Below are 13,313 nucleotides of genomic sequence, written 5' to 3' on the forward strand. Positions count from 1 at the left end.
TATCAGTTATTGTGAAGGCCACAATGGCTATGAGGGACTTCCAGCAAGATCACAAAGCACAAGTGTTTAGCTCAAGAGGACAGGATGGAAAGCTCTATAAAGAATCTCTCTCTCCCCATTCTAATTTTCTTTTCTTTTCAACGTCACAGTCATGAATTACAGAGACTGGTAGCAGAGAGGTGCTCTCTCCCTGATGTGATACGAACTGCCAGGCACAAAACCAGTGCAGGGGAGTGAAGCCCTTATGTCACTGTGTGTCAGTGTGCAAGGTAAGTGATGATCTGGTAGAATGTGTGTGTATTCATTTTCCAGGCAGCTCCATAGTGACCCAGATATTTACATAATTTAAACCATAGTAACAGTTTGTGCTGTGCATCCACAAAACATTTGTAAATTGGTTCTACCTTATTCTTTTACATGGGTTTTTCAAGTTCACCAACTGTCACAATGCCACACAGAAGTCTAGTTTTAAAGTTATGGACAAGTCTTCATAATGTTCTTAAAGCAGAAAAAGTCCTGATTGCCTAAGTCAATAATATCTAAACATGTTTGACTCAAGCTTTCCAAAACCGTTTGCCTTTAGGGTGAAGCCAAGCATAGAAAGTTTCAGCTCAAAGAGCGAGGTACGGTATGAGCCGAGGGTTCTAATGGAAATCTGTAGCATAGCAAATCCCGTAATTAAGGCTTCGCCTTTGTCACAGCTGCCACAAGAGTCATAGATGCCATGATTTTCATGTTTAGTTTTAAAAAAATATCCATGACTTTTGACAGTTTAGGATTTTAGCATACGGGTGGGCGGGTATGAACAAGCTTTGCTGAAGAGCTTGAGCGCTTCCAAGTTAAAAGCGGTCACTAGAAGAACAGAACAATGAGAAATTAGGGTTATTGCTTTGTCATCCAGGGTAACATGGGAGCTGACTTTCCACTGACTTTAATGGGAGCAGGCTCAAGCGCGGAGTGACTTATGAGTCTTAATCCCATTGACAGACTTGGGCTCCTAAATCAGCTAGGCACTTTTGAAAATTTTACCCACAGGCACAGAATGGGCGTGGTGGAGCAGAGAGTCCATGCATGACAGGGTGGAAATCGTGGTTGCTGTTGCAGAACTTCAAGCAAGCACCAAGGAATGTGTATTTAAATGGTTTTAAATGATTGGTTTAACGAGTAGGCTGGGCTTTTCAATGAGAAGTTCAAAGATAATTCCAACTATTAGAATTCTAACTCCCTTCAGCTCCTTTAGAAATCCAAACCTTTGTGTTTAAGAAAAGGTTCATAAAAGTGATGCATACTGTGACTTTTGCCTTTTTTTTGCTTGTCACTATAAATTCATGACTTTTTGCCCTTTATCCCACACCTAGGCTGTGACTTTCTGCATAATTTACAATGACAAACTGCGAGCCCTAGCTGTAGAATATGAGAGGGGCATTGCCTAGAGTAGCCAAAGCCCTTTTCACCAGGAATCAGCTCCCTTCTTCAACCTGTCAGAGTCCTGGTGGGGATCTAGCGCTCTCGTCCTGCCTCAGGAGGCATCTCCTCCATAGCTACCATAACATCGCTCTTGCTAGACCCTACCGGCCCTTGTGTCCGTACTGCTGTTCCACCCTACAGTCAATATCATTTAACATTCACCTTCTTCCTCAAGTGACTTGTTTGTTTTGAAATCAAAACTCTGGTAAAAGATAATAAGGGGTCTGACTCAATACCCATGGAAGTTAATGGAAAGCCTGCCGCTGATTTCAATGGGGTTTGATGAGGGCCAAATACACCAGTCCCACTGTGCCCACTGTCCATCTAAATCTCTCTGGTAGAATTTTTCTAATACACCTGTTTCTCCTGGCTGCTTCACCCACCGTTGCTTCTCTTCCTCTTTCAGATTGTCTTGATAGATAGAAGGTGCAGCTGTGGAAAATTCACCATTTCCCCAAGGATTTAATCATGGGTTTTTTTCATCAATTAAAACTAAGTGGCACCAGACTCAATATGTTTCTGCAGTTTGACTGAAACACACTGATTAAAACACATGCCTGAAAAACACCAAGATGACCCCAAGAGAAATGTCACAAAAAGGTCTTTAGGAGAAAGATTCTTTAAAGACAGGGGTTAGGCAGAACCAGGCTGTCACTGAGAAATCCAGTTGCCATCACAAAAATATCAGTAATTGCCGTGTTGTCACCAGGTGGCATGAATATTAACTGAAAGTACTTCTCTTCGGCAGGAGCCACAGTAACTGACAATCACATCAACTGTCTTATTACTCACAAGATCATTACCCTCACACACACACAAAAGAAATGTCTTCCCCTTTCCCTCCCTTCCTCCCATAAAAATGGTCACACGTTCTTGAAATAATGAGGTCAACCATACTGCATCAATATGAAATTACTTTCAATGTATTAGCCCATACAGTACAGGACATATTCAAACTTCCACTAATAGGTCTTGGTAGTAAATGATGTTAATTAGAAACTGAATGCTAATGATTTGCCAGATATGCAGAGCATCAGCCTGTCAGCTCTGCAAAATATGGATTAAATCCATTTTGGGTCTCAAAAATGAAATGAAATTTAGTGGTTGCAGTGCCATTCCCATTCTGAGAAGCCTATAAGTCACCGTTCTTTGTTTTCTTTTTGATAAAGTTTAGAAATGTTTTGCTACCTGGTGAGCGTGTTTTTTTTTTTTTTTTTTTTATAGCTTTAGTTGTTCTAAGAGATCAGGAATTCTATAAAGTTTTACTGAAGAAAAACAAAAAATCAAACACTTGGCCCTATATTGATTGATAGATTTAAAACAGAGTTTAATGACTGGTCACATGGTGCTGGCTCTTTCTTATTTCTAGCTGCTAAGGCTATGTCTATCTTTCCCTGCAGTTCAGAAGTCCTGTAGGACTACCTTAATGTGACCTAGGAACCTTTTCATTCATGCCACATGGGGGAGTTATAGCGCAGTGCTTTGGGAAGCACTATTCACACACCCTGTAGTCTGAATTACAGGGCAGTATAGATATGCCCTTGGCTAAAAATATGCTAAATACTTTTTCTCATAATGGGCCAGATTATCCTTTCCTGCAGAAAAAACACTGGAGGGGACCTTTTATTTGGCAATCTCTCTAAGGAATTCCCTGTGGAAATTAACCCATATTGTTCCACCAGAGGGCCAAGGGTGCTTTTCCCCCTTGTGGAAAATCTCCACCCCTCACCCCAAGCCTAAAGGATCCTGCAAGATCTCTGAAAAAGTACAGGCTAACTGCACCAAGCCCCTGCCTTGTGGACCTCCGGTTCCAATAGAGCCCCACCATCACTGACTCTCCATGTAGCCATGGTGGCTCCTGGGAAACCCAGAAAGCATCCACAGAAGAGTTAATGCAGATGGGGACTGTTTTACCTTTCTGAGGCATCTTGGGCCTGATCCAAAGTCCACTGAAGTCGACAGGAAGACTTCTATTGACTTTAAGAGCCTTTGGGGAATCAACCTTCTTTTGGGGTGCCAGATGGAAGACAATGTGCTTTCCCCGCTCTTCTTGTCTTGCCTGATTCTACCACATCTCCACAAACAGATGGGAAATTGGCATGTGGAGGACCCTTCCATGAACACATCTCAGAGGGCACAATCTGGGACACTGCTGTATCCTGCCGTCGTTGCCACACAGATGTTGTGCAGTCCTTACAGGGGAGGTGGCAGCTCACGTGATCACAAATGAGATGGCCAAAGGTCCCTGCGAGAATCTTGCTATTAAAACATGGTGCACGTTATCAGAGAGGTTGAGAACTTCCCCAGGAACGCAGAAATTGCCAGGCTGGTCAGCATTTGGTCCATCTAGTACAGAATTCTGCCTCTGGCAATGGAGAGGACCAGATGCTTTGAAAGAAGGTGCAAGAAACCCCACAACAGGCAGAATGGGATCACCAGCCCGTCTGTTTTTTATGGGGTGTCATGTCCTATTGCCTTTCCACAGTGGTGTGGTTCAGCACTTCCTTGCCAGCATAGCATACCGCTGGACATAGAACCATGTAGGGTCCCTCGCAGAAACTCTGGTAGTGACTTTAGCCAATCTGCTACCTTCAGACACAATGCTATGGGCTGCTCTGAAGGAAAAAAACAAAACTATTTTCTTTTCAAATAAAATAAGATGCCCTTAAATTTTTTTAAAAGTACTTTTTTGTTTGTTTGGTGTTTTTGTTTGTTTGTTTTCATTCTAAAGCTTGTGAGAAAACACAATTAAAATATTTTGGCCCTTTTATTTTATGGATGGCATATTTAGCACAGCTCTGATACGTACCATCTGCTTCACTTGAACTGCAAACCACTGAGCAAGACAGCGAACGTACAGGAGCAGCAGTGTATCACAGACCAGGCTACTGCTTCACTGGCAGATCTATGCAGAACAAGCCAAGTTCCAGCCAGCTTCTGTCTTTCTTATTTTCAGAGTGCTGCAAATCATTAACTCCCCAGCTCCTCAGAAGCAATAAGCCTTTCAGAAGGTCGGTTAATGCACGACTCTTTAATATAAATATATTTTGAATGTTTTATTTTGCAATAGGCTTGCTGCCACTTCGATGGTTAAGTCTGTTCCTGTTTCAGGCCTATCACTCCCTAACCTGCTTCATTTTTGGATACATGCGCTACTGCTAATCCCACGCTTTCAAACATCATGAGCCAGGCCCCCAAAATCAGGAGATTAAAAAAAAAATCTATATTATGTGCCTTTTATTTGCCTTCCGGTCTCTGAGCCTTTAAGGTACATTTTGGTCAGATTTTCAAACTTTTCTTGTCTTTTTTTTTAAATGAAAGCTGAGATTCTCATGTAGCTTGTTGATTCAGATAACTGGGGCTTTAAGGAAAACACCAATATTGTGAGACGTGCAATAAAAACCTCAGAAATGGGAGGTGCAAAGAGACATGGATAAAGAAAGCAGCTTTCCAAACCCAAACCCCTTTTTCCAGTAGTTCCAATAGTTTGGTGAACCTTTTTAACTCCTTGTTAGTATTGTTACTGATGTTAAGCATGTGAATAAATCTATGAACTTCCAGTGGGGCTAGCTATGGGCATAAAGTTAAGCATTGGGGTTTAAGATGACAGGTGAATAGAACTAAGGCTGTGAGTCTGTCATGGAAGTCACGGATTCCGTCACTTTCCGTGACCTCCGTGACTTCGGCAGCGAGCCAGGCAGCCCCTGGGCCAGCAGCAGCAGCAGTCTGCGTGTGTGGAAGGGGGCTCAGGACTAGGAGCAGGGGTTGGGGAGTGCTGGGGACGGGCACTTACCTTGGGGTGGGGGGCTCCCTCTGGCATGGCCCCCCTGCAGCTCCTAGGTGCCGGAGGGGTGGGGGTGGGGTCTCTGCGCTGTGCACTGCCCGCAGCCCCCGCAGCTCCCATTGGCTGCAGTTCCTGGCCAATGGGAGCTGCAGCAGCTGGCACTTGGGGCGAGAGCAGCGGAGTGCCTGCCCTGGCCGCTGCTTCCACTGCCTAGGAGTCGCAGAGATGCGGAGCCGGGTAGGAAGCCCTGCCAGCCTCCCCCCAATCGCTCCCCCCCAGAACCAGCGGGGGCCCTAGGCCACATGCTGCGGCCTGGCATCCCCCTCTCCCAGCATCCCCGGACCTCCCCCACCCTGCCCGCAGAGCACCCTCGACCCCCTGTCCAAGTTTCAGTCAGGGCAAGTATTTTTAGTAAAAGTCATGGACAGGCCAACGCCTGTGAATTTTTGTTTACAGCCCATGACCTGTCCAGGACTTTTACTAAAAATACCCGTGATTAAAACGTAGCCTTAAATATAACAAATATAACAGGGGAGAATTAAATAACAGTGATTAGTATAATGAGCAGTGTCACAGCACTGTCACAGTGTCACAGCAGTGTATAGCCACTGTCAAGTGTTTTGTAAGCCTCATGACCGAGGTGTGTTTTAAGGAGGGATTCCAGGGTGTCTGCAGATTTGTACAAGGAACATCGCTGTTCTATGAATGGCAGCATAGGAGAATTCATAATGTTATGTTGAGGGTTGGGTGGAAGTCTTGTTGAAATTGGCGGGTCTAACAGCCACCTTCCTTCAAGATAAACGTAAAAAGCAATTGAGCTCCTTTATAGAAACAAGACGAGCCTCGGCCCCAAACATAGGCACCAGGCTGGAGTAGGAGTTAAGCCAGGTGGCCCAAGGGTTTTCCCAGAGTCTGAGGAGAAATAGCAGGGCTGGGGATTGATTAGATTGCAGCTGTATGTGTGAGAGAGAAATATAGCAGATGTCCAGAGAGAAAGCAGCAGAAAGTCAAGGACAGCCAGAGAAGGACTTCTGTGGCATGATCCTGAGATAAAGCTAAGAGTAAGAGCATTTGGGTAAAGTCCTGGATGGAAAGAGACCTGAAAATGTGAGCAAATAAAATGTCTCTCCTGCTGTTTGATTCATACTGTGTTTAGGGAAACAGATCTTTTTATGCACATGCTTTGTAAATAAAGAGGACTGCATCAAAGAAATATCTAACTCCATCGTCAATCTGTCCTCCTAACAGCAACAACCCACAAGACCCAGAATACAGGCTAACTGCTTATGTCAAAAGTGGTAACAATTATTGATGATTCATTAATATTGATTAATTTTTGCATGTCCCTGGGGTGACAGTTGGCCCTTGAAAACACACCAAGAAATGTTGCTCATGAGAGAATGCCAGAGAAAGTCTTCAGAGCCAACAGACGAGTCAAAGCAGCTTTGTAGAAGTCACCAGACTTTGGGGGTTTAATCTGAACTGGGCCCAAATTTAGAGCTCAACCATCACTAGTTATGTTGATGACATGGGTGATCAAATCACAACCTCTCTTTCCGAGCCTCAGTTTGCTTTTTAACTTCAGGATTCAGCTTCTAGAATCCTTGTGGTCTTTCCATTCTATTGTGTTTGTGCTGCAGGTAGCCCATAATCCACTTATCCTGCAATGCTGAATCAGGCCCCCCGGAAATGGAGGAATCGCTGACGTGGGCAACGGGGGTTGCCGCTTTTGGCATGACTAATTTGGCTAGGAGGATGTGGATCAGTGGTGGTCAGCAAGAGAGACGGGAGCTCTTATAAACCATTTACACTGTGAAAGTCAGAAAGGAATGGGGAGCAAGACAGAAAGATGAATTCACAAGGGCAATGCCCTCAGTTTTCAGATGGCCTCAGGTAGTTATTTGAATCTTTGTTCAGCTGCCATACTGGCATGGTTTTGAAGGTAACAGTGATATTTTCTGCTTTTATGAGCTGAGTGTGTGTGTCAAAGCTGAAGTACTTTCAGAGAGTTCCACTGTGTTTACTATTCTGCATTTTTAAATATATCTAACACAACTGTAATGCTTTTTCAATGACAGGATTTAGCACAATCTGAAATAACCACTGTAGTAACATTCTTTTCCCTTTCAAAGTAGTTCATTTCATTATTTAAAAAAAAAAAAAACCAGCAAGCTTCCCCAGTCTTCCAATAATTATGAAGAGAAACAATTATCTGTGGCAGACCTTGTGGATAATGACACTGTAAATGCAAATCTTAATGCAACCCTGCCCAATCCAACAAACTGGGCAACTCCTTTTCTAAAATTCAATCCTGCTGGAAATAAAATTTTTGGTAAAAAGTTAGGCCCTGATTCTCCACTCTGCTACACCAATTTTACTCTGCTGGGAATCCACTAAAATCACTGGCGTAACTCCAGTGTAGTGAAGAATCAGGCCCCTAACATTTGTCCTAAAGGTCAGCTCAAACCACACCCCCATAGCCAAATCCCTCAAACTTCATGCAACTTCAGATCCAGATCCAAATGTTATAGACCTGTACTGTCTCTATAATGATCCCCAAACCATAAAACTCCTCACATTTGGGCAAGTCTGGCTGCAGATTTTCATGGCTTGGACCCATCTCTGTTTTGTATTAGTATTTTCATCCTTCAGATACTTTCACAACTAAGACTGATATACAATGAGTACAACCACTATCTGCCAGCTACATCCACACCCATGCCTCCTGCTCGGGAGGGTGATAGAGGTTCCAAGCATTTCAGTCCAAGATTGGTGGCTACCAATGATTCTTATTTTCTCATGGGAACGAGCAATAATTAGGGACATTGTGATGCTTTTCAACCCCAGAGCTGACGTGCAATGAAAGTTACACAGCAGGTGGAAAATGTCGGTCAATATTTTCAAACTCGAGGACCTAAAGTTAGGCTCTTAAATAAGTGGCTTTTCAGAGATGTGGAATGTGCTTAGCACTTCTGAAAATCAGGCCACTTATGTAGGGTGCCCAAATGTGGATTTAGTGTCCAAATTTTGAAAAATTTGATCCTCACACCCCTATCCTGGACAATCTGTGGAATGAATATTGGGGCAATGGTTTTTGTTCTAGACATAAGAATATAAAAACATAAGAATGGCCATACTGAGTCAGACCAAAGGTCCATCCAGCCCAGTATCCTGTCTACCGACAGTGGCCAATACCAGGAGCCCCAGAGGGAATGAACCTAACAGGTCATGATCAAGTGATCTCTCTCCTGCCATCCATCTCCACCCTCTGGCAAACAGAGGCTAGGGACACCATTCCTTACTCATCCTGGCTAATAGCCATTAATGGACTTAACCTCCATGAATTTATCCAGTTCTCTTTTAAACCCTGTTATAGTCCTAGCCTTCACAACCTCCTCAGGCAAGGAGTTCCACAGGTTGACTGTGCGCTGAGTGAAGAAGAACTTCCTTTTATTTGTTTTAAACCTGCTGCCCATTAATTTCATTTGGTGGCCCCTAGTTCTTATATTATGAGAACAAGTAAATAACTTTTCCTTATTCACTTTCTCCATACCACTCATGATTTTATAGACCTCTACCATATCCCCCTTAGTCTCCTCTTTTCCAAGCTGAAAAGTCCTAGCCTCTTTAATCTCTCCTCATATGGGACCCGTTCCAAACCCTTAATCATTTTAGTTGCCCTTTTCTGAACCTTTTCTAATGCCGGTATATGTTTTTTGAGATGAAGGGACCACATCTGTAGGCAGTATTCAAGATGTGGGCATACCATGGATTTATATAAGGGCAAGAAGATATTTTCCATCATATTCTCTATTCCTTTTTTAATGATTCCTAACATCCCATTTGCTTTTTTGACTGCCGCTGCACACTGTGTGGACGTCTTCAGAGAACTATCCACGATGACTCCAAGAGCTTTCTCCAGATTAGTTGTAGCTAAATTAGCCCCCATCATATTGTATGTATAGTTGGGGTTATTTTTTCCGATGTGCATTACTTTACATTTATCCACATTAAATTTCATTTGCCATTCTGTTGCCCAATCACGTAGTTTTGTGAGATCTTTTTGAAGTTCTTCACAGTCTGCTTTGGTCTTAACTATCTTGAGCAGTCTAAAAGGGCAGTAAGCTGTGGAAAACCTTTATTTTAAACTTAAAAAAATCACTGAAGATTGAGAAGTGCTATGGGTCTAAATTTCAGTAAGTATAAGAGAGCCCTGGAAGGGGAAACGTGAACAGCCATAGAGAACTAGCATGCCATCAGGGAAGACAAAGAAACCAGCTGAAATTCTTGGGAGGGAGTGAGGGGAATGCAATTTCCAATCTAAACCTCAAATAATTGGGTTCAGATTTGAATCTGACCCTGAAATTACCACAATACAGGTGCACCTTCCCATCAGAATGGAAGTGCCCAGGTACTAGGGTGATGGGTATGACAGATGAGAAAGAAAAAAAGAAAGAAAGAGGCAAAAAATCAGACACCTTGTTAATAGCTGATTTTTCTTCTCCTCATGAAGAAGACTATTTTTAAAGAGCATCAGCAAACATAAAGGAGGACAGAAAAAATGTTAACTGCTTACTCCAAAAATAAGTGAAAGCACAACCAAATATAATAGGAAAATAATATTTTATATAAACTTCCAAAATGTGTTTTCCTAATAAGTACTAGTGTTTGCTTCTTTTCTCAGTCTCTTTCATCAGGATAACATATACGCTGTACTGTAAGCACAGTATATTTAGATAAGCTGTTGAATGAGTTATTGGATATTCTAAGTGTCATAGAATTTAGCTCAAGAGACATAAAGGGAATAAACTGAAGTGCATATATAGATATATAACTTTACTGGCAACTCATTCAACAATTCAGCTGAATACATAAACTTTGCCTGGCAGGCATGTATGAAATTTTACCCTAATATGTGAAGGCAATTAGGGGCCTGATCCAAAACCGAAGTCAGTGGAAAGACTTTTCAACTTCAATGGCTTTTGGACTAGGTCCTAGCTGAGTAATGACTCATAAATATGAGAAATTAATATACCTGTAGGTCTTCGAGCTACAAGCTATCAATATACCTCTACAACCATTTTCATATACTTGGGGAACAGATCAATATCTACTGACTTCAAAAATAAGAGACATGCCCTCTAATTCCTGCTGGGTATTTCCTGGCAGGCCGGTGACAGGTTTCATGTGGTAGTTTTATCTCTTATAAAATTCATCCAGTTATGATCATATCACTGGTGCCCTAAAAAGTTAAATATATTGCTGCACAAACAGACAACTGTTCTCTGTGTCTCTTCACTGGCTACCCAAATTACAATTTTATTTTGGATCATCTTCACTCAATACTTTAATGGCTCTGAGAACAGCCCAGGAAGATGAGATAAATGAAATCTCTGCACTGAATCTTTAATTCCGGACATTAGTAAATCAGCCCCAAGCTATTGCTAATCAATATTAGTTACTGAAATTGATCGCAATTCCCTCCCCTCACAATTCTTCATGAGATCGATCCAAATCAGGCTGCTTTTGCTCTCATAGGAAGCCTAGCCAGACTGCTGTAAAGGACCGGGGATAATGTTTAAAGGAGTTCTTATGGGTTTGAGCAAGTGCAGCTAGTTCGTTAACTCCAGCGGCAATGCACTCTTGGGATGCATTCAAAGCTAAGATCTGGTTCCACTGTGACTTAAAAATTAATTGGCACAGATGCCAGTTCCCTGAGGAACCATACAACGATTCCAGTTGTTCACACAGAAAATGGCTGAATCACAACTTACAAGAGTGCCAAGGAACTATGAAAACCCTTTCCTCGACCATGTGAACATCGTATTTGCTATGTAATGGAGAAGGTGGTCAACTCCTACCTCAAGTTTAATGCTTGCTGGAAGAGGGGAGATCTACGAAACCATTTCCAGTCACTAGTGGTCCATTGTCCATTACTATATTTTACTTTTGGGGGCCAAATCCCTAACTGGTGTAAACAGCCCAATTGAAGCACCAGCTGGGGCTCTCACTCCGGGTGCTGACATAGAATTGCTCTCCACTACTACTTTCAAGTCTTAGTCCTTCATCTGGGGGGAGGGACAGCTCAGTGGTTTGAGCATTGGCCTGCTAAACCCAGGGTTGTAAGCTCAATCCTTGAGGGGGCCATTTGGGGTAAAAATTGGGGATTGGTCCTGCTTTGAGCAGGGGGTTGGATGAGATGACCTCCTGAGGTCCCTTCCAACCCTGATATTCTATGATCTCTCCTCATGCTACTGCTGCACTGTTCTGTTACCTGAGCTTTTTCAATAAAGGTTCACAGCAGGATCAACACAGCGGATGGGAAGAGGGAGAACACCATAATACTGCCAGGTTCTTTGACCTGATGATAACAGTGATTTGGCATGAGAGCTACAGGGAATCCCTGTGACTAGCTGGCCTGCCATGGTTTTGCACACATAGAGAATACTAACCGGATTTCAACGAGCCAGAACGTGATCAATGGGGACACTGGGATCTCTGTACAGCTCTTGCCTATCAGCTCCAATCTTGAACACTCTACTCACTCAGAAAGGTTTGGGCGTTATGAGATACCCCTGACACCAGGTTACCACACTCTGTGGTTCTTACCACCATGCAGGTCTGTTGCAAATTAGAGGTGGTCCAGGACCAAACCCCAGGATCCAGACATCCCAGATTTGATTGAATTTGAGATCCAGATCTGAACATTGGATCCATGATTGTGGTTCGTCCCATAAAAGACAAACATCCCTATGCTTTTCCAAAGACCAGATGCGATCTGAACTTGTAGCTCAGGCTCATTGCTAGCACGGACATATTTTATGTAACATGCATTTGACTATAGCTTACAAAAGAGCTTGGCTCCCTATAAGGTGGGAGCATTACACTTTGCAACAGACAATACTTTAAAAAAATCCTTTAGGGCCTCAAAGCCACCTGTTCCTTTTCCTCTTTTCCAGATGGCTGTTTACCTGCTCTAATGTGTGCCCCTTATTTTACCAGACACAGTGGTGATGTTTAAAAGAGGGCAGACAATGGAAAATCTGGAATAGATCCAGCATCCCAGAAACACCTAAATGTCAATAAAGGATATATATTTAGAAAACATCCACAACATTTCATCTACCAAACTTTAGGAAGTGCCCCTCTTTAAATAGCGTGATTGTTATCTGTAGTTAAAAAGTTATAGATTTTCTTCCCCTGTTTATCCATTAAAGGATTTGTTTTCTGTGTTGTGGTGTGTTCAGTATCATCATGCACATATTCAATTTTCAGTAAGGAAGGGTACATTGTTTCCTATTTGGAATAGTCAATTCCAAATAGGTTGCACGATTGGCTATTCCCATTTTCTAATAGCACACAGTCTAAAGGATGATTGTGTTGGGATTGGTCCTGCTCTGGGCAGGGGGTTGGACTAGATGGCCTCCAGAGGTCCCTTCCAACCCTGATATTCTATGATTCTATGAAATATTTCCCTGTCCATTTTCATCGGACATGTAATAGCTTCCTCCTCTTCCCCCGCCCCCCATTTGTGAACTAACACAGTGAACAAGAATTTAAAGGCTGGACAAGGCAGAAGGAAAGTCAATAGAAGATGTCATACAAGGGGTTACTTGCTTCATTTCAAACTTACTCCTCCTCTCCTCCCTCCCCTCTATAAATCGTGACCATGGTAATTGATGTTATTTACTGTGAGGAACAGATAGAGGGGCCCTCGAGAGCTCCATTAGCCTGCTTGGGATAGCAGGAGAAGGTAATGACTCTTCCTATTAGGCAAACAAAAAGGTTGGCTAGTTCTGATCCAGCTTGTCAGATGCTTCCTGCCAGCGCTGTTCTGTCCCCTTCACTTGTTTAAGTTACTTGCTGGCTGCCTGGCAGAATGCTGTCAGCGTCTGCTGGCTAGTTATAAAACTCTTTCCAAGAGAAACGACCGTGCATTTCCCCACCTCCTCCCACATGCAGGCAGCTATGCACCTGCTAGATCTATCAATCCATCTCTCTCTCTCTTTGTATCCTTGACCACGCTCTTTAAATCCCCTTTAGTGTCTTTCCTTAATGCACT

The 13,313-nt window shown here is 42.9% G+C and overlaps 1 protein-coding gene across 4 annotated transcripts in view; it reads right to left on the bottom strand.

The window, feature by feature from the left end:
- ERBB4 (erb-b2 receptor tyrosine kinase 4) overlaps positions 1-13,313 on the bottom strand; it is a 966,448-nt gene that overhangs the window by 56,900 nt on the left and 896,235 nt on the right. The gene's annotated exons all lie outside the window — the stretch shown is intronic.

The sequence above is a fragment of the Natator depressus genome, chromosome 11, assembly GCF_965152275.1.
Source record: "Natator depressus isolate rNatDep1 chromosome 11, rNatDep2.hap1, whole genome shotgun sequence".
Classification (NCBI taxonomy): domain Eukaryota; kingdom Metazoa; phylum Chordata; order Testudines; family Cheloniidae; genus Natator; species Natator depressus.